General features: G+C 36.4%; 1 protein-coding gene across 5 annotated transcripts in view; it reads right to left on the bottom strand.

The window, feature by feature from the left end:
• Window positions 1–25668, bottom strand: part of LOC134742486 (RNA-binding protein Musashi homolog Rbp6) — a 699530-nt gene that overhangs the window by 246203 nt on the left and 427659 nt on the right. The gene's annotated exons all lie outside the window — the stretch shown is intronic.

The following is a 25668-nucleotide window of genomic DNA, read 5'->3' as shown; positions in this document are numbered from 1 at the left end:
TGGTCGTGAGAGCGCAAGTATAAACGGCACTCATTCAACATTTTTTATTTATCTATTGAAGACCGTGACGGTTGTCAAATTTGAGTAACAGAAAATAAAAATAAAACGTAGTATTTGCTCATGATGTTAAATTTTACGCCATTCATAATGATATTAGGTAACTCTTGACGACACTAGGCCGTAGATCTTACTTTCATGTGCGGAATTAAATTTTTCGTCTACGTTTCTTAAATGTTAGTTAAAATTTCCATGGACCGCAAGATTTTTCAGTATAAAATTAGTCAGAAATAATATTAATTTAAAAGTTAAAATGAATTCGCAGTTTTGTCATCTCTCTTTTTGTGAAAATCTACTTTGAATATATCTGTATCTTGAACTCTCCAACAAAGAGTTGCGCCCATTTTGTGAATTAAGTTTTTTGAAAGACAAAATGAAAGGGAAGTAAACAAATGATGGCGAATCTTTTTTTGTTGTTTATAAAATCAGCTGATCAGCAAAGGGGTAAGTAGGTTAGGTTGGTTAGACATTTTTTGATCAACAGATTTTTCAACTAACCAATTTTTGCGGATCAGGTAAATTGTAATCCAAAATAAAATAATCCGCTTACCAACTGGTTGTTTAACAAAATTTGATTAATGGTGGATCGCTTACTGCCGATCAAATAATTAATTTGCCAACCAAATCAATTTAGAGCAGCTCAGTATGACATTAATTGCAAATTGGTTTAGAAATACTTTCTAACCTTAAGTTCCTGACCAAGTATACATTTTGGCTGGCTAAATATATATTTTTGTTCATCAAAATAAGAATATTTTGCAAATCGATTAAATGACACCCATTGTTATATACCTACTCGTAGCTTCAGCTATTAGTTTATTTATCCTGATAATTCAGTAAAGTACACATGATATGAAAGTAAATGAACAAGGAGAGTTTTGCGGGCCTAGTGTCAAAGAGCCGGAGTAATTCCATTAATCTAACACATTAGCATAGAGGGGACAGGTCGGCGCCGTTTGATCTGTGATCTACGTGGCTTACATACTCTTAATGCTACATATTAATTTTCATAATTAATTAGGTACCCAGTTTCAAGGATATACCTATAATAGGTACTGTACGTATCATGAATGTTAGTCTAATTTTCCTGCCCGCGTTGTTGTTTTTTATGTATCAATTTATTCTATTGAGGTGTGCAATAAAGAGTATTTGTACTGTATTTTATTATACAACAAATAAATAGAAGCTCATTAATTAGTATCCGTCGTGCCCCTTACATGCCTCAATACACAATTACGTTTAACCAGAAACGAGTGAGTATATTTTCCTAATAGGAATTTAAAGACTACTTTTTATGTTTCTAAGTCACTAAATGGTACTCAGTCAAGGTTGCAGTTTCCTTCTTACTCGTGTAAAGTCATGGGTCGTGTAAAGTAGGTACGCGAATCACGATACCGTCATTTATATACGAATTTAGTTGTACCCAAACACTCGAATATCCCATCGAGGGCCATTCTATGTTCTCATTTGTTGAAACGCCAAATCGAGCCGCATTATTCTAATTCTCTTTTCCGATAGCTTTGGAAGAAGCTATTTATTTGTGCCGGAAGCCCACTCTGCCCCTTCAGAGTTGAAGAAAATAATGTCTTATATTATGCTGGCGTGTTTTAAGAGCATGCACGCGTGGACTATTAAATAAAGACAAAAACATTTAAGAGATCTTAGTACATAATCAGCCTTCGTGTCGAATGAAATTTATAAGAGAAAAGAGACCATGATGGAGATGACAACAAAAATTTGGGCATTGGGAATAAAAAAAAACATTAATAAACAGTCACTCAAGGTTCGAGCACAGATTGCTCTTACAATAAATTACAAGAATGAAAGGGTATATATATCATGATAATGTAACATTCAGCACATGTGGAATCTTTATTTTATCGCGGGCTGCAGAAGTGAAAGCTGTTCCAGATATAAAAACACATGCCCAATGCTAATAAAGTTGGGCAATATCGAAAAGGTGTTTTGTATGAACGGTTTCCAAGGGAGGCCAAAAAAAGGGACATAAAACTAAAAGACGGAAAGAAACGAATGTGGAAATATGGGCAGTATTTTATTTACTGCATACAATCGAACCTTTATCACAGAATGTATCGCTTTACAGTGTTTTGTAGTACGGCGTATTTGAGGAAGTTCAACATAAATGTTACTTTGTGAAGCATAATATTTGTAAAAAAAGTTGTCTTAATATTTTTTTTGTCATAGGTTTCTTGTTGGTATCTACGTACCGATTATTATTCTTTAGGTTTACTTTGATAATAATGACGGCCTCTTAGCCTAGTCGGTAGTGACCCTGCCTACGAAGCAGGAGGTCCCGGGTTTAAGTATTTGTGTGTTTATCACAAATGTTTATCCCTGAGTGAGCTTGCTGTGGAACTAGGTCGATCTGCATAAAATTGTCCTATAATATCATGTAACAATGGTGATCCGGATATTTGAGAGGCGTGCGCGGAGCCGAAATCAACACGTAGCGGCCCTTTTGACACTTTAATTAAATGTAGGAGGACGCATGTAGAGGCAGCCACACGCCATTAATAATACTTATACTAAGTTAGCTGTGCTATGAATTGGTCGTTTTATATTATTCGTAGCTATAATTTATTGAATGTAAACATAAGATACAAAATATATAGCAAAACGCCAATAAGCTGTCCTAGAATTACCGAATCGCGTATACGATATTACATATCCTTACCCTCGCTTTGCGTTAGTGCTTGCACAACAGCCCAATTTAGACAGCCTCAGCTGAGCGAAATTGCACATCCTATGTATGAAATGTTCAGAAGATAAATTATAGTAGGTACTAAACCATACAGGTATCATATACATTTTATACATGGTTCATATTGCCTACTAAAAATTTGTTAAGTAATAGTATATAAAAGTAAATATACGTCGAAAAAGAAAATGATTACTTCCCCGTAGTTTTACACTGATATACGGAACCCTCATTTTTTTGTGGCCCAACGAGTTCTCAGTTCGTGTTTAGGGATGAAATTTAGTAATTATTCATAGTTTGACGTCCATACGTATTACTTATCCCTATTGTGGCTAAATGAATTGGCAAACAAAAATACTTTACATAAATCGAATCTGATAACAAAATGAAAAACAAACGTGTAGATTTTCAAGGAACTCAATTCGATTCCCTCGCGTTGTTCAGCCGATCATAATCAATTGTATATTAGCAACAAAGACGGCGAAGCGTTCTATCGGTAAGGCTCAATAATTGGATTCGAAGGAAAGGAATTTTAGCGAAAAAATGTTAGACAATTTGTCAGTCAGCTAGGCGGGGATCTCAGCGACATGATCGTGCTTCATCATCGTTTTTTCGTCAAAGTACCCGCCCCTCCTCGCGGTGATACCAGAGAATTCGTATTACGCGCTCTGGATACATTCTGTACACACTTTTCCTTAAAAAGAACTTTAATTCTCTTCGCCAGTCCTAAATAGGGGAAATCGAGCAGCTTTATTACTTTGGGTACGCTTGTTTTTGTTTTCTTTTACGATAAAACACGACGTTACAACATTGTGCCGTAAGTGAGGGATGTGGAGCTGCTTCATGTTATGATGAGATTCTTATAAAGATGTAGGCCGCGACGCTACTGTAACTAACACTGATGAGCAGAATTTTTGTCATAAATATCGTAGTAGGCAATTTCTTCTGTAAGAAAAAGTTTGGCTTATGAATTCACCTCTACCTATGTCATTAAATGTTTATACAGCATAGTGATAAAAACGTACATATAACGTAACGTACTAGACGCTGTTTGTTGCTTTAATACATACAGGTTGAAATCGTTAAGTATAGCCAGTAATAATACAATTTGTTACACTCTGTATACAACATCAACATTATTATTTAGCCAAGATTACGCTTATAATATAACATTTCTATGGTTAACGCTTCTTATATATTTTTATTATTATAGTACAGGTAAATGTATTGATGACTCAATGCATTTATTCGACTGCAAGCGGTAGCACCTACGCGACGCGAAGCGCAGGATTCTGTAACGCGCGTGAAAAATACCTTTTCACATCACCAATTCAAAAAAGGGCTTTTTGTTCCCTGCTAGGAGGGATCAAAGTAACACTTTTCTGTTCTAGGACACTATTAAAAAAAAAAACACATTATTTTTAGCTTAAATATTATTTTTCAACATAAGTGATGTGAAAAGCAGTATGTGTCACATGGCAGCAAAATTATTTCCATCTTGGGCGTAACACATTTGAATCCCTCACCACGCTCAGGATTCTACTTTAGAATCCCTCACTACGCTCAGGATTCTACTTTAGAATCAAAATACTTTAAATCATGTTATGCTCTATAGGTCACTGAAAATTCAGGGCTTTAGCTATCACAAAATTATAGAACGCAGAAAATGGCCTGAGTGGCTTCGAGAAAAGGATAGTACGGCAGTGCCTCTTTGTTTTGTTCGACTTCGCGGGGGCACTGCCGTGCCCCCAGATTACGACCCTTATTGGCTTAGCAGTAGAGTCCAAAATCTGCCATACAAACTGCCAGCCGTGCCGGCGCGTCCCCGACCGGCGCGCTGCCGACCGGCGTGCCCCGCGCCCCCGACCGATTGCCTCGGATAAAAATGGATCGCTTTATGCCCTTGTTGTACAATCTACTATTTCATCCAAGGAATTCGTGCAGAAATGCCGAACTCTTATAAAGCGAAACGAGAAATAAAGAAACCGAATGATGGAAAAAAGGAACGGACTGAGTCTTGCTCGCAACGCCCGTAGATCTAGGTGATTGTGAGAAACGCCGTACCGCACCTTGAATTATTTGACAGTTTGAATTGTCACCGCTCGCCCGCTCTGTTATTTTTCGCACTTTCATGCCTCGCACACCGAAAAGATAATGCGTAAGTTATAAAACATACCGAAACTTGTTACAATAGGTACACCCGTCGCCTCGGTTTGTATTACCACTTCGGATGCTAAAAGAATAATATATTCCCGGTAGATGCGTGGTGCAAAATACTTGCGTTGACGTTTTCCTGGGGCGGTCGGAATTTATGTTTTATTTATAAATATCGTGATATAAAATGTCTGATTAACTATGATCAGTTCATAGTCAATTAGACTGGTATATACTTGGTAATTGTAACTTTACTGAACACCAATTTAATCGAAGTGAAATATTTATTGGTTTTACCCGCCTTGTCTAATCAAGGCGTCCGTTCACACTAAAGATTAAGTAACTAAATGTGATTAGTTGTTTACCTGGCGTTTAGTACTGTCCGGATAAATATACTGATATCCACGTAGTTAAAAATGTCATTTGCGTTAGCTTAGCTTGGACGTTCTCGTCTCGAAGTGGTAGGTACTACTACTAATCAGTGTGCAGTAGTAGGACGATACTACGAGAGCCACGTAGGATCCATTAATTACCAGAGCAGCCCGCCGCATGAGACGTCAACCTTCCACCTCCCACCTAAATCCCAACACTGATCTTTTCTCAAATATTTTTTTCACAAAGCCGTCATAAAATGAATGAATTAGCATACCTAATTGTCCCTTGAAATGGGAACAATAAATGAAGAGTCCCTCTATAGAATCCGAGCGGATTTCTACGAGGCAATCAAAATTGAAGAATTATTTACCATTTCCATCCACACGAAAATCCTGTATTTTTAAATGGAAAGTTCATGCGAGAACAAAACAGTTATATAGGCCGAGATGATGAGAGTTTTGCTAAATTTAAGCACTTTTATTAACGTCAGATAGGAAGAAATAAAAGGAATAATTGAGTCGGCCGCGAATCAGCCTTGCGAGCTTATAAAATCGAGTCCGCAGTCGACTTGGAGAATCTTCTCACACACGCGTGAAACGAACCTCTTTCGATTTTGAAAGAGCTTTGAATAAGACGTCTCGGGCGCTCTGTTGTGAGCTGATTCAAATGCCTACGTTGATTTTTTCATTTTAAAGGCACCCTTTCTTAAAGCGTGTGGATAAGTTCAATGAAATGAATAAAACACGTCCATATAAATATAAAATGTATCGTCATTATTAATTTTGCTTAAATTTAAAGTAACAGAACTTGAGGTATGAACTATATGAAACGTCCAATTTTTGTATAAGACATTTCGTAATTCCTAACCTATCGATATGATGTAGGTCACAATCACTGAACTTCTAGGTAAGGAGTAGGTACACAAAACTTAATTTAGCAATATTACGCATACCTACCTATTTATTAAGCATTGTGTTGCTCTTGGTGTTACATTTAATTAAAACTACGTAATGATGCGCGAATATTGAATAATTGAGTACCCTAAAATTGACCAACAAAAGATACAAAAGGGCAACAACATCACAGCAGCTTTTGGCGGGGGTGATTCCGAGACTCGTTTCGTATTTTAATTTATTTTGTTATTTTGCAAATGGCCGGCTTATAATGTCCTATCGGGTCCGAGTATTGTAACAGGATGAACTAGTCGATGCGTAAACCGTATTCATTAAATTTCACTGGAAGATTTTTATTGGTTATAAAGGAATTTTTAAACAGTCGGATATTGCGATTCGATGAATGTTTTCTAAACAGATACTTAACTTTTTGTAACAAGTTTGCGGGAAAACATAATTTATATTTTTATAGTCGTAATTTTATGGTTTTTTATTTACTAGTTATGTAAAATTATATTATTTTCTCAGGTATGTATGCCTTATAGCATTAGGTTCATCTTTTGTATGTTAAGATTTTTTGGGAACAATAAAGTTGTATAAATACATATGATACTTATTACTCATTGTTTATTATTTCTAGTTAGGTACCTATTTAATTAATTATGTATTGCTGTGTACATGCACACAGCAAATTACCGCTCTTTGAAATAAAAATGCGTTATTTACAGTTAAAATTATATTTCTTAATTTCCTAAATGTCTTCCACATTATAAACAAATCCGGTCAAGTACGAGTTCGTTTAACTCGCGCACCGAGGCTTCCGTAAAAAAACGTAAACGTAGAAAAGACTTTTGACCAGAAGTATGTAATTATACAATAATTGTGTACAGCGCCATCTATCGGCAAATTGGGTAACTAATTTGTGCGACCTGTATGTATAGGTATGTTGGTTCTTTATCATGTGAAACGATTTCAACAATTTTTGTTTTATTTGAAAAAAGGGTGTTTTTGGTCATCTTGTAGAAATTTCAAGTATCATAAACACTCGCAAAGGGGGTTCAATTGCAACTTAAATTGGAAAATGTTTTTTATACAAATTTTTTTATCCAGATAAAGGTGTGATAACCTTTATTTTTCCTGTAATATTTATGATAATTTTAATGTCATGCAAAATTTCATAATTTTTCGTTGGTAAACTTCGGTGATAAGGGGGGGGGGGGGGAGGGGGGATTTTTTTTACATTTTCCTTCAAAAAATAACTTTTTTTCACTATCTTCTTCTTCTCCTTGTCCTTTTGCCATTAGTTGGGGTCGGCTCTCCTAGTTATATTTCGCCAGGGTTCTCGGTCCTGGTTCATCTCAGGTGGGAACTTTTTTTCACTATGAAAAAAAAAATTGTTTCGGAATGTTCAATTAGAGCTCTTTCAAATGATATCCCACTTGAAATTTTGCCCCCTTTTAATATTGGTAATTTTCCATAGTTAATTTAAAAAAATACTTTCGATGTGTTTGGGTTAGCGATGTTCATGACTATTCCAAATTTCAAATCGATAGCTTCAGTAGTTCTCGAGATATTTAGCGATATGACACACGGACAGCCGGACAGTCGCGCCATACCTAAGGGTTCCTTTTGTACCTTTTTGGTACGGGAACCCTAAAGAGTAAAACAATGAAATAGGAAAATAGTACCTATGCTCATAATCGCATCCATAGTCCATATAGGCTACGGTGACTGCTTACCATCAGGCGGGCCGTAGGTATGCTTTTTAGCCACCGACGTGATATAAAAGAAAATCGATTAAAATTTCTTTGTAATCGATTACGTGCATACTATTTGGAAAACATAACAATTTACGCTTAAATAATATTTTGAAACAATAATTTCCTCATTCAATGATGTGAAAACCAGTATGTGTCACATGTACCTACATGGTAGTAAAATTGTTTCCACATTAGTCGTTAACACTTAGGTACGTCCACGCCATAAATATGTCATTTTTCTGCTCCCTTCTAACACTGTTAACACCACATTTTACAACAAAGTATACCTAGGTAGGTACACAACAGATAAGTAGGCAATAAAAATAATTAAATATGCATTGAACCATAAAATTAATTGACAATATTTATCCGAAATCCCCAATAAAGCTTTTAGTTACCGTGGCCTGTCTTGTCACGTCGTCGAGTGGCAGACGTATCGCGACGTAGCCCGGGGCGTCGACAATTACGAACAGGACGAGTACTAGACTTCTAATACAAATCGCTCGCCCCAGGGTTCGTTTATCCGTACCTCCCCACCCGACCCCTTCGGGTGCGGACGCACTTAGGACGAATCAAGAAAATGTAAGGCTTAAGCGCTCTTGTTCACTAAATTTAAGGCACGTTTTTAAAACGTGCCTTAAAAAAGAGAAGTAATCTAAGTATAGGTATAAATAATAAGTATGGGGGATTAATCATTTTTGTAGGAAATACCTTTCTAATAAATTTATTTATTTTGATCATAATGTAAAGTAATTACTATCAAAATACATTTGAGAATATATTTCACTAGATTCTGCTCGCAACTTCATCTCTGTGGAATGGTGATGATTCATAAAAACTATCGTAGGTCCTTCCCCGAGTCTCAGACAGATAGTCTGTCCGTACCAAGTTAATCGCAATCGGTTCAACGGTTTCATCGTGAAGAGGTAACACAGCCATAGAGAGTTACCATACCATTATAATAATATACTAGCTTCTGCCCACGACTTCGTTTGCGTAGAATTAGTATATCCATAGAGCTACTTTCGCATTTATATCATTAGAATTTCTTGTATTTATCATACTGTATTATACCTACTTATTATTAACTACTAAATATGTTATAATGCATTGCTAGGTTTCTATTTTTCCAGTTAATCTAGTAACGCCGCACCCCAATGCCGAGAAAACTATTACATCATTGTCCCACCACATTCCGATTTTATTTCTCTCGGCGAAAGCTCTTGTATCAACAAAATATACGACAATGTAAATGTTTCGCTGCGACTTTCCGAAACTCTTTGTTTTTAGGCAAATAGAGGAACAAGACGGATATGAATGTAATAAAAACACTCTTTTTGGTTAAAACACCTATTTCACGCCCGAAAACTACACTTAATAAATAAACTAAAATTTTAACGACCGCAAATTATGTTTCGCAGCGAAAGAAACCATAGGGAAAAAAAGACAAAGGAAATTGTATCCTGAAGTTAAATAACTCTTTTAACACATTACGAGTACGAGTATACTAATGACTCACCTGGTCATGTGAACGATTTAAAAGAGTATTTCAAATAAGAAGGAGGCAATATTAAATTACACCCTAGTGAACCATATTTTAAAAGAAAAGTTCCTTAAGGGGTCATTACGTGGTCCTGTAAAATCGTTCGTAGCGTAATTAGTTCACCATTTGCTTAATATATTGGCACTCCTGCTACCCGACCCGACTCGCTTCAATGCCAATGCAAACATAAAAGGAAAAAAAGTAGTCTATTTAGAAAAATGTGCTCGTAATCATTAGAGCCAGAGCTGTTTGAGTTCCTTTACGCAACTGCATTTTATTTCTGAATCATAATTTAAATATTTTCTTATTATAACAGAAACGTGAGACACTATATTTAATCAATCAGGGCTGTTAACTTTCCCATTCACCTTTCACCTAAAATATATAAATCTGTTATATTCAGATCGTTTTATTGGAATTAGTGCCGTGTTTTCCATCATCATTGCAGTAAATTTGAGTTGGCTTTGAAACAATCATGCTACTGAAATTCAATATATGCTTTTGTTATCTAACACTATTTTATCTAAAGCTTTAAGATTTTTAACTTATCCGTTTTGTGAAATTTAAACTTTGGTAACAAGATGAAGTAGGTCGGTAATGCTAGCACTTAATTCCTACTTTATGAATTGTGGGAGTAATAAAAACCTCAAATTAGGTCACCATTAAGTTAATATAATGTTATCGAAAAAATTCAAGTTTCTTTCTTAAGAGGCCGGTGTCGATTTTAGTCGCAAAAATGTAAAATTGATAGTTTTAGTCCGTGAAATTGTACACCTTTTGTTTCCTAATTGAAATAACAAGTACTGGTTTCTATTAGCATGTCTTCTTATCTTACCTTTTATCAGATCAATTTTTTGAAAACAGACTCACTAAATTAGTAATGTTTGCTTTTCTGATGGACGTTTAGGTAAACGCGCGTAAAGCACTGATTTTGTCGCTCTTATTTGTAAATTTCGTAAAGTTTGGACTGCTAAACATGGTAATTTTGTATTACACATATCCTATACTTGACGTTTATCAGACTACATTTTTATTATTATGACTGAAGTAGTGTAAATGAAAGTTAGACGAAATCAATTTTCTCCAGAAATTACTTCCAAACAAGTGACAATTTCTCTGAAAATCGACTTAATTTCAACGTAATTTTGATACTTAAACAATGTACAACATTTGCTGAAACTATTCTTATACATTAATTTGTATAATTTACCACCATGATTTTTTGATGAATTTTTAAAAACTGCCCCTTCTCTTCATTCATTACCGGTGATGCACGTTCGCGACCTCATTATTAAAAGGCAAGATGAGAAGACGTGCTAATAGAAATCAATATTTGGTATTTAGATATTACGTAACAAAACGTGTATAATTTCAACGACTAAATCTATCAATTTTACATTTTTGCTTCAAAATCGACTACGGCCTCTTAACGTAACTTTGAGGCAGTCCGATAAAATTTAAGTATGTAGACTAAATTTTTATTAAAAAGTGTTGTTCGTTGCTTATGAAACGTTTATTTCTGCAATTGTGCGGTTTCTAATGGTAGAAGCGAAGAACATCAGAATATCATTTTAGTACTAGTATCAAACTCGACATGTGAACATAAAACAGTTACGCAAAAGCCTATACAAATTACATGCCACAACTCGAGTGTCGTTGGTGGCCAGGGCTTTAGCAGCCTTCGATCACCCGTCAGCGCATAACCAAATTAGAGCAATTTAAGTCAGGAAATTGGAAGCGCTATCGACCGTTCGATGCACCGCCGTTGCAACGGGGTGCGCCTCTACCGCCACTGGCATTTCAGACATCCACCGTTTCAGCAACCGTGGCTAATGTCTGAACAATGCACGAATCTGGACAGACAGATCCGAACGGGCCCGAAGATAAACGATAACCGTGGCGCGTTGTAACAACTGATTGATATACGGTTTGCGATGATATCCTACCTAGCTATAGAAGTAGGCTAAAGCTAAGCCGAATTCCGGGCCTGCTTCAGTTACAGTTTGAGTGGTGTTGACAGTAAGCTATGTTTAGTTAGTGTTGTGAGCGCTAAGAGACGAATAGGGATCCAGTTACATTTGTTTGTTTTGATAAACCTATCTGCTGAATCCGTTTACATTTTTTCCGGCAGCTGTTGTTTTTAAAGTGATATTGCTAGGATGTTACTGAATTTGCTTTTAGAATGCGTAACACTTAAAAATGAATACAACTTACAGCTATGACCGACCCTTCTGCACAAACATTTTACTTACGTAACGAACTATAATGCATTTAGAATTTAGTATATTAGTTATTTATGGTTGTTTTAATTTTTAACGTAATTTTTGATCGCAGTATGTATTAAAAAATGCAATGCAAAACCAAAAAAGCAAATATTTACTGGAAGAGATCCGTTAGTGTTCAGTTTGCCTTAGTCTCATACTTTTTTTGGTTTTGCATTGCATTTTTAATCCATACTGCGATTAAAAATTACGTTAAAAATTAAAACAACCATAAATAACTATTGACATATAGTAGACATTAACTACAAACACACAACACGTATTAGTGGAGTCAATATAAAGTTTAAGTTACATTAAATGCACACTCAAATTTTTCTACATGGGTGAATTCTATATCATATTGAATACCCGTCTGTAAAGTAACAACTTGATATCAGTTCCCGTTTTTGAGAAATAAAACTTTTTTTTAAATCTTTTATACTACTTAAACAATAATTCCCACATAAGATATTTTTCGTAGAATGGGTTATGAAGCTTATACGACTACACGGTGAGAATATCTCTCGACAATAATGTAAATTATAGATTTATTGAAACAGATTATTATTTTGTAAGTTTTTCATGACCGAGGAACTCCCACACCGAGAGAAAAGTTTACTATGGTGGTTGTGAAGTAGTTGTATCGATCATGTTTAAAAATCTCCCGAGTCACTACTATATTTGTAGAATAGCAGCAAGATTTTGGAAACAAACAGCAAATAATGTTCTGCACAATTAATGGACATTTCTAGTTTTTTGCCAATAACTGCACAAGTTATGGAAGAATAACGTATTCATTTTTCTCTCGATAATTAAATCAATTTCCAGCATAAAAAAATTAAAAAGTATGCGGTATTTCCAGGCATTCACAGAGGCCAATTCGAACTTTATTTAAGATGTCAATAATATATCATTTTGTTATCATTCGCCCGACCGTCTCGCTCGCTCCAAAACATATTTTAACTAGTACGAGCGAAACGCACACGCAAATTAAAAAAATGATATCTTTAATAACAAAGTTCGAATTAGCCTCAAGGTACGAGTATATTAGGAAAGTATACCTTATGGCTTATGGCATTGCGTTAAGGTTCAATAGTTCAATGCATTAAGTGTCTGTCTTTATATGAAAAACGATAGCTGTCAAATTTTTATATCTATTCACGAAACGTTTAGAATACTGGATGCTGTGTCAGATATAAATAGACCCTTGAAGTCTTACAACTATCTATTATGCTTGATCTGAATCTTACTGGTTAGTAAGGACCGTCCACTTAGTCATACTTCGAATAGCCGCCCGGACAAATTATAAAGCTAATTTCGAATTTTAAATTTTGACAATTCACGAGAAGAGTAACGTAACGTCAAACGATATGTTTGTCCCTTTTCAACGATCCTGTCATCCGATGCTTTTAGTAGCGGGAGCTGTGAGAGTGAAAAGACGCAAATGTCAGCAATTCTTACCGCTTGGTATTTGTCAGCGAGCGCATCGCGACATGGAACCAGTATGAACCTGGCCCTCGATTACGTATAATTGTAAGGAAACTTGGGATCAAGTTATATTAGTCTAAGGTCTAACAGTTGAGAATAAGACGTGCTCTGAATATACAGTGTGGAATTTTTTTATGGGCCCTGAAGGGAAAGTGCCTTAAAACCTTAAGCTCATTTTATTTTTAAAAAGAAACAAAACTGCATTCAAAGGTTTTTTGAAATTCGCTTGTCTCGCCTGGGAATCGAACCGACTAAAAATTCCAAACAATAAACACTCCCTATTTTATTCTACTAGTCGATACCACGTCGATACAGTTAATGTTAATGATAACATTTCTTCAAGAAACATTAGGTCTTACACTCGTCTGTCGTACAAAATTTCCATAAAATCGAATATTTAGTACTCAAGAATATTTTTAGACAAGCAAAATTGAAAAAAAAAAATTAAAAACCTTTGAATGCAATTTAGTTTCTTTTTAAAAATAAAAGAATGTCTCCTTTAAGTAAAATGAGCTAACTTAAGGTTTTCAGAGAATTTCCCTCCAAAAGGGGGGTGAAAGGGTCGGCTCCCCAAGTCCAATCTATGCTATATTTCTTCCTGTTCTTAGCAACTAGGGCAACTTATATATCATTTTCGTATAATTTAGGAACGAGGAATTCATTTTTGAAAAAATTATTAGACCTTTCCATACAAAAAAAATGAGTTGTTTACAAAAATTTAAATGTTATGTAATTTTTTGTGACAATTTTCCCTGTTACAATTACAGTGTGGCGATTTGCACTAAATAGAAAAATGGACAATGTAGCCCATTTATTGTTCATTCTGGAAAATATCACTTTAAAGGAATAGCTGCCGAAACGCCTGTCAAAAAAGAGGCGTTTTTTCTTACTAAGCGGCGTTTTAAGTTTCCAAGTTTTTATTCCTTACTTGTTGTTTTTATTCCTCACTTGTTGTTTTTATTATTTTTTCGCAACTGTGTTAAAAAACGTCGTTCGATACACGTGCGGAAATGTCATTCTTCACTCGTCCCGAGTCTTGCCAAGATACCTATCTCGGTACTCGTGAAGTAATGACATACTTTCCGCACTAGCATCGAAATGTACTATTTATTTCATTTGGGCACCAAGAAGTATGTTGGTAGTAAACCTTTTTGCGAGTAAAATAGTATGTAATAATGATTTAATATAATATTGTTAATTAACTAAAGTTTCATTATTGCGTCATTTCATCTCATAACCCTACTACCCATTGTATTGAATGACCTTTTTCACGTTTTCTGCAGCAATGCAGTCGACTGCAGCAATATTGAAGCGCGACATTGCTGTCGACTGCTACGGCAGTAGCCGTAAATGTCAAAATCAAATTTCCTGTCTGGATTTTGACGTTCATTTAAAATAAATAATCAAAGGGGATCATCGATTTTGGGCCCGGAGGACAAACCATCGCGTATATTATGGTACACTACACAGACGGTTACAGTAATTATAAACGCATTTGATTACGGAAAAAGATATAATATTGGGTGTAAATGAAACGGGAATGTATTATACAATAAAATAAATTATATCTATTATTAATTTCCGTAAATCACACTATCATCTTTATTAGCATAGCATAGCTTAACGCTTAATTTCGCACAAACCGTGAGGTTTTCACTAAGGAGTTTAAAAATCTCTTTGCACTAAACTTTATGGTTGGTAAAAAAGTCTGTATTCTAATTTGGCACTAACTGCCACTGTCTGTCATTGCTATGTCATAGCCTCATAGCTGACATACGTGAGATATATGCCGCAATGTATGCATTGCGCGTTTTATCGGAGCTTTGCCTGAGGTGTGTTAAGTAAGCGCGCAATCAAAATTAAACATGCGTAAACAATCGTTACGCGTACCGATGAAACTGGGTAAGTTAGTCATGGGAGAATTAACGGTCGACCGCATCGCGAACTCTCGGCAGTTCAAGCGGACCGATCGTCTACCGCGAACATTGAAGTGAGACGGAGATATGGAAGTCGATCAAACGTTCTCTACAGTGAATCAGTACCCGTCAGTTAGTGCCTGCGTGGGTAATTTAAATAGCTTGGACGTCGTAATAATTATGGTTGTATTCCATACAATATTACATATACGTGAGATTTTTTTTGTTATTACACTAACATGAGTAAGAGATTTATGAAGGTGAAACAAAAGTCGAGTGTCCATTTTCTATAAGCAACAAAAAAAAATTCGAAACAAAAATGGTTAATAGTAATTAAACGGATTCATTTACGTTAGAGATTTTTTTGTAGAATATAGTAAATATAATGAGCTTAATTAACATGTAATTTTTATGTACACATTAGTTGTTATTTTTATGTACAAAAAATTTTTTATAAAGAAAGTTATTGGGGGCAGGTTTCTGTGCCAAGCTGGAAGAAAATATAAATACTTAATGAGTATATGCCTGAGAACAGCATATTAGAAAATCTCTAGTGTGGGGATTGATGTTTTGGTTTATTTCTCTATTTTAGTAATAATTTGGATTTATAAAAACAAATTGACATATTTTGTGGAGATTTTTTTCAAAATATATTATTTGTAACATAGGTAATCACATCTCAAAAAATTAATCATGTGAGAATTAATGTAGATTTCTCATACATTTTGAACTGTGCGGACCGGCCTATAGGGGAGACTATGGACGGTTGTGACAATTTTTACTTTAACCGACATATCTCAGCAACAAAGCATACCATCGCTATGAAGTTTATAATAGTTTGTAGTTAAATCCATACTGTTCTAAAATCTGGGGGCACGACAGTGCCCCCGCCAAGTTGAGCAAAACAAAGAGGCACGGCCGTACCATCCATTTCTCGAAGCCATTCAGGCCATTCGACGTCCTGTAATTTTGTACTAGCTAAAGCTAGAACCCTGGATTTTCAGTGACATATAGGGCATAATATGGCTTAGATATATTCCCAAGAACATTCAATTTGAACTTGTAGTTTGAGAATTATTGCACGTCAAAGTTCCTTAGTTTTGTCACTGACACACTCACTCACTCACGGTCATCATAATTCTAAGGTACTTCTAGCAGACCCGCGAGCTTCAAATTTTAAAAATACGTAGTTTTTAGTTTACCAAGCCATAAAAAAACCTAAAAATATTGCAATATCAGTCACGTTTTATAGATTTAAGGCTTGGCCAAACACACGGCATGACGCAGCGCCGCGTCCGCGCCGCGTGGACGAAAGTGGCCGGCGGGACGCAGTCTGTTTGACGTCGCTAACCTGTTAGCATGGGCGGCGGTCGCGCCGCGGGACCGTTTGGCCAAGCCTTTAAGAACTGCATTTGTAAGTTTGTAGTCATATATGAATACATGCTATTACAAAGTTACTTTTGCAGTTACTGCAAATAGTAGGTCTAAGATGTACGATGTGAGTATGAAGATGTGTATAGTATGAGCATGGTATCGCTATGAGTATGGTAAGGATATGAGTATGGTGTGGAATGGGTAGGTACTAGGGTGTGAGTATTGTATGAATACAAGACACGTGTAGTTTGGTATGGTCATGAGTATTGTACAGGAATGAAGTTACGAGTATAGTGTGGGATGGATATGAGTATGAGCTTTGAGAAAAGTGGTAGCTGACGTACACGCAGTAGTACCCGAAAAGTAGGACTACCTACAAAAAAAGATGAGATCCCATCAAAAACATTACATGTAAAAGATGCAAGTCTCGCAACGCAATTCTCCTACATAACCTACTACAAAAAAGTTTCGAGATGTAATGTGAAACCAAGTCGGTTATTTTAGTCAGTACCGGGGGGGTGTTAAAACCTTATCAACATTTTTATTTTTTAATACATATAATGTATTGGCAATCGCACATAATGCTTTACTCGTACCGTACTCGTAAATATGTGTAATGCTCAAACTGCATGTGATTAGAGCGAGCGTTATATTCAATTAAAATTATTTTTAATAGTTGATGATAATCCTTATGTCATTATGCAGCCGTGCGATGGCCAAGTCATTATATGTATTAAAAATTAAAGATATCTAATATTGATACGGTTTCAATTTAACACTCCCTGCCCCTGGCACTGACTAATAACTTGGTTTCAAATTACATCTTAAAACTTTTTTGTAGTAAAAATTACGTTGCGAGACTTGCATCTTTTTACATGTAATGTTTTTGATGGGATAAAAGTATTACAGTTTTTGAGAAAATCTACGAAAATCAGAACAACCCCTCAAGTCTCCCAACACCGAGGTACTTAGTATTTGAATACGAAATTGTGGCATTTTTTAGGACCAGCCGTAATAATAAAAATAGTCTGAAATCTAAATCTAGTCAATATTTTGTTGTTGGCTTACAAGGCCGCAATTTTTTCCTTGATAGGTCTTTCTGTGGTCATCGCATCAAATTCAACATTTTGGCTATTGAGTTGTTATTTTGTCTCTTTTGTATAGTTGTTAATCATTTGAAACAAGAAATAACGTTTTAAAATTCGACAGGACACTAAAAGACCAAAAAACCACCTAATCAGCAAAAATAAACTTAAATAGGACAGTTTTGATAAGCTGTCACAACTCGCCTAGGTACAGAAACTCACAACTCATTATAGTAATAATTCATAATTGACAAACAATGTGCAAATTTTATAAAACAAAGTCACATCTTAAAACTTGGAAAACCATAGAATATAAGAAAAAATTATCACAACAACCTAAACGTAATATTGCTTCAATCAAAGTTTTTGGGGAAAAGTTACTTTTCGCGTTTTTTTGTACGTAAATGTTGTATACCCAAAACCACTTTATATGCGCCGTTGGGAGGTATACGCCTAAATGTGCATTTCTAAAGGGGTTTTAGAGCGGTGGTTCCAGCTCGTTAACAATGATAGTTTTTTAGAAATCTGCATTGTCACAACTCCCCTTTGTCACAACTCTCCTTGGTCTCCCCTACCTACAACATATACACACATAGGCACGTCTTAAAAAAGTCCTCCCGGGGAAATAAGAATAATTATACCTAATACACGTATGTTTTTAAGTAAATAAAAATATTTATCATTTCTAGCATTAACGTATATTAAATTTAACATTAAATACATCACGTTGTAAGGCAAATATTACGGGCTATATTAAATGCCAAAGCGGGTCGCCGTTGATATAAATATTCATTAATATTTTTGATGAGATTGGCCGATATTTTCGCTGCATGTAAGTTTGTTACGTCATGAATATGGGTATCGAGCTGATAATAATCTGTTTGATGCGGATAATTCCGCAAGCGGACCGGAACAGTTCGATTCGAGGAAGGGCATTGCGCGGTTGCAGTTAATCCGGATGAATATGTATAGGCTGTGTATCCGTGTACTTTTTTATTAAATTTTTGACATTTATTTTTAGATTGTGTGTATCTATTTCCTAAGTATTCTTGAATGAATCATAAACATTTTTTTCATTTAAACTTTTTTATCTACACACATATCATAAACACTATGATGCCTTCAAAATCCGTAAATAATGGCCAACATTAAGATAAACTGTTTTGTTACAGCAAAATTTTTATCTGTGAAAATGTTATTATTGCTAAATAATAACATCGATTTTGATAATATTATTTTATTCAAATTTCGAACATCTCTAAAAAACAAAGAAATTTGATTTGACCTCTTTTCTAATATCAGTCGAGATGACGTTTTATTCGAAATGAAATGTCAATTGCATACAAATTTGACAAATCCCGCTTGTTAGTTGGTATCGATCGATATGGCAATCGACCCCCACTCTAGTTTGTTTCTGAATAAAAAAAAACTACGGATGCGTGACATGCGTGAAAAAAGTTTTCTTTGCCGCCATTTGACGTGCAGTTTATCTTTTAATTAGTTTGTAAGTAAAAAATAATTTGTTTTGTTGTTTTTAAAGTAACTAGCAAAAGTTTCGTGTAAAATGTGCAATAAAGATATTTCGGAGACGCCACCTCATATCCGCGAATTCCGCCAGAGAGCAACTATGCCACAATGTCGGCTGTAATATGAGGTTAGTGAATATATCATAGAAAGTTTATAATATGTGTGTAGATAAAGCAGTGTATGTAACTGAACATAATTAGGCATTAAAACACTCGTGTGATTCTATTATGAAACTCACTACGTTCGTTTCATAAACCAACACTCGAGTTTTAATGCCTTTCATTATGTAGCAGTCACATAAACTACTATAACATACATAATAGGTACATTATAATATATACAGTAGCAAACTAAAAAGAAACAATACACACTGACTCTCCAAGATACGCTAGTAGTTAATTTGTGATATAACTTCATCAAAATATTTGATTCAGGTGAGAAAACAAGATATCTATCTTGTTTTCTCACCTGAAACATTTCAAGTTTGTTTACAAAACTGAAAAGCACAAAGCAACTCGCACAAACACCTGGTACGCCATTTGCAACTGTGTACGGAATTCCGGCATGCAGTTGCAGTCAAGAGAACATGTCGATAGCCCATACAAAGTTAAGGAGCATAAGTTAAGATAATAACAAGTAATCGTGCAAGTTAGAGCACAAGGCAACACGCTTGCGTACGAGCTCAGAGCGAGCCGGTCAGAGTTTGGACTCGCTCGACGGCTAAAACAATGGCGAATCAAGCATGCAACGGAACTTTCTCAAAGACACCCTCTTGTGCGTGCGAAGCTTAGCGAACGCTCGGTCGCTAACTTTATATTGGTTAGGAAACTTCATCGTTAGCTGAGCTTAGAACCAGTAACACGAGGCGCCAGATTTGCAAGAAAGCATATTTTGTTAATTATTACCAAATCAAGAGTAAAGAGATAACTTTGCTTTACTGTGATATTAATGCGCTGAGAAATGGAATATAATATAATTCAATGTAAAAGAATAACTCATTTATCTCGCGTCGCTAAATATAATCATAATAAGTACAAACGGATATAAGAAAAACCCGTTATGGAGAAAGTATATTTTTATTTAAGCATCACAACCATATTTGTTGAGAATAAGGTTGTCCGCTTAACATTAAATAAGATCGTTTTAGCGAAGCAGATAGACAGATAAAGACGGCATACATTTTCATGAAAACAGAAAAAATAAAATGTAAGCAATCTGCGGCAACTTGTGAGGGCTAAGAGTCTGTTGAGATTTGCAGACGCGAAGACTCGGGGAGCAATGACGCAAGCGACACGGGGTGCGCTTCAAGATGACACCTACACCCCGACCCCTGGGGTAAACATTACAAACAACAAACTCGGCTAGAATAAACACTTAATCGTCGCAGTCTGCAGAGATTACACCGGTCGTTCGGCTAATTAATTTTTAAGCATCTCGGAGCCGGTAACCGGCATTCGACTTCCAAATGAATTAGAACGCTAAATAGGTACTGCTTGAACGCTTGAAACAAGTATATTGAAAAACTTCTGAAAAACGAGTAAAAATTAATATAGAGCTATTTATTTTATGCGGAAAACAATATACTTACCTACAAGAATGTGACGCATGTCGTAACAAGGTCAAACTATTAAATTTTGTTAGCAAAACAACTTAAAGTAAACTGTAATTAAGAAGATCCTTTTAATAAGTGTAACAATTTACCCAAAATTAATTTATGAGTCGGGGTTTGGGCGCGCACGTTATTAAATTACTGAAATTTTAATTCCTTCAACGTCTTTCTTACACATATTATTCGTAATTTCTAACGGCTAACAAAAAGCCACATGAAAAGCTTCTCATAATTATCCTACGTAATTAAAGCAATTAAGAACCCTAAAGTTTTTTACGAGTAGATAATGTTTTTTCTTTAGGTGCCGTTAAAATCAACCAGGGGAATCTATTTCTGTCATCTTAATCACTCAAGATTCATTGATTATACAAAAGTCATACACAAATTCGTGCTTAGAATTTGACAAATAATGTAGATGGCGCTTTATGGCTCCGTAGATTTTCCGGTGAAAAGTTGACGCTTTAAAATTCTGTTACTGCAGAACATATGGCATCGTATTTGCTCATTTTCTTTAGCTGTCAAACAGGGAACATAATATGTGACATTTTTTTCTTGCACTTCACATATCTTCTTTTCTATTTATATACGAATATGGGTATATTCTCACATAAATATAAAAAAAGTCTTTGTTTTTTTTGCATTATAGTGCTGAAACAGCCTTTATTTTACACGTGCTTCGTTGTTAGCTGTGGTCCACCTGTACGTGCCGATTAAACCGAAGGCACGTTTTCTCCTTAACTCTTTAGCTTAACTCCTTAGTTCCACTTAAAAGTTCCAAATGGAGGGAATTTTACGGAAGGATGATGTCAAGGGAATATCTCTACAAGCGACCGATAGTAAGCGTGCGATAACGAACACTATTGAATGAAAGTTGCGCCGACCGATCGGGCCATAAATACAACTAATACTTGAAAGGGCACTGCCAAGCAGCTTTCATCAGAAAATTCTCCATTATCTGGAGGAAATCGTTACCGGGGTTGAACCTCGCCCACCCTTCAGTCCCGACCCAACGTGCTCCTTTCATTTACGACGGCGTTGCGTGCACGCGTGCCCGCGGCCTTTGCTTCAGGTGGGCGTAGTCATTGTGTTCGGTATTTAAGGGGCTCATTTGATATTCTGAGACAGTTTGCATTCGGAAAGCTCGCACGTGGGGTGGGCCGGGGCCGTATCGAGACATCGGAGCCACGGAGCACGCACACATCGCCAGTAGTGTCGGGAAGGGAACTGGCCGCACCGGGCCGGCTCTCGGTACCGCACGTGCCGCGTCGTGCCGCCGCCGGCACGCCACCTCGCCTCGTATCGTAGCTGAGACCCACGCACACGCACGCACCTACATTGCGCCGAGTTACTGAGCTCATTGCGCAATGTTTATCCACAAATACACTAATGAAGGCACCTACAAAAGCGACTGGATTGTTAATTAAACTTGCTCAAAATGTGACACCCTTACGAAATGATGCCGAGTTGGGAGCACAGTGCACGGCTTGAATGTTATTGAATTAATTTGTAATCAGAATTCTCCGTGTGCGTTCTTGGATGTAATAATGGTAGGTATTAATTTATTTAGCCGCGTTGGAGGTACCCTTTAGGCTTCTTATGTAACGCTAGACTTATACCAGGATATGGACCGTGATTACCTTTTGTTTTCTTATGTAACGTTTTGTGTAAGCGTTGGTTTTGATAGTAAACAAAGCATGTCAAGGTTGACCTAATTAACAGTCGACCTTAAAATTCTTATTTTTGCCCCGAATAAAAATCAGACTAGAAATATCCAGAATACTTTCTTAACTATTTTGTAAATACAATTTATAGAAGCCGGTTTATTAAAGAGCTACCTATGTACACCGTCCTGTTAAGTACACATCAGCCGGTTTTCCTTCCTCCCGTTTAATTAGATTAATTGCGGTTACACAATATTTGGTAGACGCAGAAAGTAATTCAAAAGACCCCATCATTAGGCCTCCGACTAAAAGGAATAACCATTCCCTTAAACATTATTCTTAAAAGTCTTCATTAAATTCCTTTTATCTCCTTCAGGATATTTCCTTCGCTCGGCATCAATCACATCGAAAAACTCGTTGGCTCGTTATTCTAAACTCTCATAATAGGTAATGAAGGTCTTGATCGGCCAGCGCGGGCGACTGGCAGGCACCGATTACTTTGAGAGCCGGCACAATGACTCCCCGGCTGTAGCCAATGTTGAATTCTGAAAAGTCCCTTAGTCTGCATCCACGATGGATAAGGGGCTAATAACGAAACTTTTGTAGATAGACACCTGCGCTGCGCGGCCGCCAGACAAAGACCAACTTATCGCAGACTTCCAGGCAGGCAGGCGCGGACAAGGCGTTAATGGAATATTTACTTTAATGTCAAATATCAGGGCTCGGCTTTGCCCATCGCCGCGCCGCTTTAGCTCCGACCGATGGTGTTAAGACGGCAGCCTCATTCAATGCCAATCTACGACTATAATGAGACAAAGCAAATTGATCTTTGATCGGCATCTTTGCATTGGTATTGATTTCAACATTAACAATGCTGTGGAAATTTTATATTAATACTGGTAATGTAGTTATGAGAGTTTTAAATTTAAAAGGATTGTCCGGCGTAAATTCTCAATTTTTGCATATTTTACTTAGTATTTCATTCATCATATATATTAACAAAATTTTATTAGGTATCCAACAAAAACTACACAATAAACGAATGTTTTTAATCTGATTTGTTTATCTTCGGGACCGAAGTAAGCGAGCATGAAATAGTCATAACACAGTTTGCGACTTTGACAGACACACGCCTAATTCGAGGGTAACGTGTTTAATATTATGTGCACGAAATTATTTAGCTGCGGGCAAAATTAGGGTTGGCTAATAACAACTGAGACATGACAGCGCGAATTTAGTACACTTTTCCAAAAAGTTTGATGTAAATTAAATTTCGCGAGTGAAGTTGGCATAAGTTCGCGCTCTCGACGCTGACATGTCTCACGCAACATATCAGCATTCCTGCGTCTTGCTAACAAATATGAGATAGGTGCATAAATATTTTCAATTCAATTTATTTATTTAAGACAACACTGGGCCATAATGGATACATAGTAGCAATTAAGATTAAAAACTAAGTGTTAGTGGAACAAAAAACAGAAAGTGACAAAACAAAAACAGACAGCAATAACATTCTTACAACTATCACCTAATAGCGGTTATGATACATTCAAAATGCCGCATTATAGGTGAGTCGTATCGGCCCGCAACAGTGGTCAGGATGGGATTGGAGCTGGCCCGCACTCTGCAGAGCAACGAGGCAATTCTCTTGCGTATTATGGCATAGTAGTCATCCGTGTGAGCTTGCGCAAACATGCCCGATGCGCTGCAGAAACGGGACAGCCCCAACAACATCCAGAAACCATTATTATATTGGACTCGCAGGGAACTGATGGTCTTCTGCGTATAACTAGTCCAGAGGCTGCACGTGTAGAACACCTGACAATAGGCTTTAAATAACGTTACTTTTACCTGTTGGCTACATCGTGCAAACCTCCTTATTAGCATGTTACAACGGACTGCCCTGCCCTGCGCTCCCTTACTATATCTAATTGGTCTTTAAGGTCGTCGGTGACATAGTGTCCAAGATACCTAAATGTGTACACGCGCTCGAGTTTGTTATTATTAAGTTTTATGTCAGGTACACTTTCCGGTAGCTTGCCCCCGACGGCCTTAAATACGGCATGTTTACTTAAGTACTCTTCACATATGCTTAGTAGTTTTCTCAATGCCCTGACCGTTGGACTGAGCAGCACCATATCGTCTGCGTAGCTGATGTTGTTGATACTAACATCATCAACTATGCATTCTACTGAAGTGCTGCTCAACCCCTCGATCAGGTCGTTAACGTACAGGTTGAAGAGCTTGGGGGAGGTTATACCCCCCTGCCTCAACCCACACTCCAACCTGTACGACTGAGAAAACCTACCAGCCCATCTGACGCTATTGCTCTGGTTAAGGTACCAATATTGAAACATTCTCCGCCGGTACTTTTTGCTCCCTTAACTTGTTCCAAAGGACATCGTACGACACAAGATCAAATTCCCTGGATAAATCCAGGAAACATGCGTATATAGGTGTGTGACGCTCAGTGTATATATCAAAAACTGACTATGTAATAAACTATATAAATATCGTCTTTGTTGCAATAAGTTGGCGGTACTCGCCACCGGAAAATAGAAATCGCTATCAAACATTGCAAACTAAATGCAACAAACTAAAATGTGCACACTACTTTCTACTATACCGGGTGTGTCCTGTAACATGAGCAAAAAATTAAACTGTAGACTATACTCCTCGAACTGATCAACATTTGTTCAGCGAATTAAATATTGTCTCAATGTACGCTGTCAGAAGTGTAATTGACGTTGCTTGTCACGCTTTAAACAAAACAAAATTCGCAATACATTGCGTCTTAGAATAAACTTTAAAAATGTGCTAAAAATAAAAATACAAGTTATTTTTAAAAGTAGCTGAACAAATGTTGGTCAGTTTGAGGAGTACAGCCTACAGTTTAATTTTTTGCTCGTATTGCAGGACACACCCATAGGCGCAGCCAATTAAAAAAATAAGTGATTTAAACACGATTTTTACACTATTGTTTAAGAAGTAGGTCTTAATCCTAAACCTAAACTTAATCGCGTTTAATCAAATTTTAAAATTACCTCTCGGGGAAGACTCTTCTAATTGGTCTGGTCAGCAACGGTAGACTTGTTCACTTGACATTTTTTGACAGCTGCGACATGCGCGCTTTGGTAGTATGGTGAGTTTAAGCGATTATTTAAGCCCCGTTTTCGTATCACTGCTTGTCGCTTACATATTCCATAGATAATATTCATTAAACCTATTTTAAATTTTAAAGCCTAT

The sequence above is a fragment of the Cydia strobilella genome, chromosome 6 (genome assembly GCF_947568885.1).
Source record: "Cydia strobilella chromosome 6, ilCydStro3.1, whole genome shotgun sequence".
In the NCBI taxonomy this organism is placed as follows: Eukaryota; Metazoa; Arthropoda; class Insecta; order Lepidoptera; family Tortricidae; genus Cydia; species Cydia strobilella.
Note: the sequence above shows the minus strand (reverse complement) of the source record. Positions and strands in the feature narration are given on the sequence as shown.